We start from the raw sequence: 1,524 nt of genomic DNA on the forward strand, positions 1-1,524 counted from the left end.
GGGGAATAACTCCTCGGGCCTCTAACTATTAGACAGTTATGCCCTTATCTCCAATCAGATTGATGTATCTTTTGACATTTGTACAAGATTTCCAGCATACCTCCATCAATAATTATAGATAAGGCCAGGGCAAATTTCTAGAAATTCATCTCCTTTCTGATTGATGCCATGACTTTGTGTGGTTATGCCCGAAAGCACATTAGTAAAGATCAATTTTGATGCACCTAGGAGAAAAGATGAGGGAAGATGAGGGCAAGTGTGCAATTAGGGTGGCTGTACCAGAATCCGTTGTTAAAAGAGTATTAAGAAGTGTAGTGATAGTTCTATTGGACGGAGATAAGACTCGCAAGAGTCCCGGATCTGTATGTTCAGTTAGGAAGTCCTTTTTGTTTTGTTTTTATTTTTGGATTAGGAATTTGTTTTTAGAAAGTTTTGGGGAGCAAGTAACTCCATCATTTGTATATAAATATCATAAGGTATCAATGAAAAGGGACACCTTTGGCTTCCGATTTTTTTCATGGTATCAGAGCCAGGTTAAGCCTCTCAACATTGGCAACTTCAACACCGGGGATGTTGCGGAAAGCCTTCACAATATTGGAACCCTCAGTGCCATAAACAATGAGAGGACCCTTGCAAGAAATGTATCGATGATTCCTCGTCTTACCCTTTCCTGGTCGGGTCGCATGGCTATCCTTCGCCTTCACGTTATTGGGATAAGCACTGACCTACTTGAGGATCTTGATCACGACAGATGTCTTCTCAACGCCCTCCGCGGAGTCACTAATCATGAGAGGAATCTCGGGAACGTTCTCAATACGATGGCCGCGTGCAAGGACAAGTGAGGGCACGGCTGATGCAGCAATGGCAGAGACGACAACAAATCTCTTATGGTTGACATTGATCTTCCTGTGTCACCGGCACCAGATCTTCGTGGGAGAAAACATGCGTCCACTGCGACACATGTTGTCAAAGGCACCCTGTCCAGCGCAATGAGTACCACCACCTGGAACATGGGGGATACGAGTTACGGCACGACTCAGCAGAGGTCTGATGGCTGGTGCACCTGCTGACGGTGTAAGGCTGACAACTGTTTTTTGATACGTTGGCGTGAACGAAGTTGACAATGTCTGGACGGATTGACGCTTTCATGATGTCAGGGAGGGAAACGGCGATGGCCGTTTTAGTAGGTAACAGTGATGGCCGTTTTTCTTTCGACCAAAACTTTGAATAGACTCTATCGGTCACCATGATTGCCAACAACGACAAGAATGGTGAGAGCTCGAGTAAGTCTATTGGACCCTCTGGCGGACGTGGCCGAGGTACGGCAAAGGCTCATATTGCTCAGTCATCAGCTGGGCATGAGGTGGCTGCTAATGCAGTTGTGATTGACGAAGACAGGACTGGACTGAACGGGCTTAATGACGAGCAATGGCAGACTCTTGTAAGCATGCTTAATGCTTACAAAACAAGGACTAATGAAAAACTCTCTGGTAAGAATTACTCCACTGAATGGATTGTTGACTC

The 1,524-nt window shown here is 45.5% G+C and overlaps 1 pseudogene; it reads right to left on the reverse strand.

Moving 5' to 3' along the window:
* Positions 1 to 515: 515 nt before the first annotated feature.
* Positions 516 to 1,248, reverse strand: LOC104609089 (large ribosomal subunit protein uL4 pseudogene; annotated as a pseudogene).
* Between the last annotated feature and the right edge of the window lie 276 nt (positions 1,249 to 1,524).

This window comes from Nelumbo nucifera, chromosome 8 (genome assembly GCF_055504915.1).
Source record: "Nelumbo nucifera cultivar China Antique chromosome 8, China Antique-T2T, whole genome shotgun sequence".
NCBI lineage: Eukaryota > Viridiplantae > Streptophyta > Magnoliopsida > Proteales > Nelumbonaceae > Nelumbo > Nelumbo nucifera.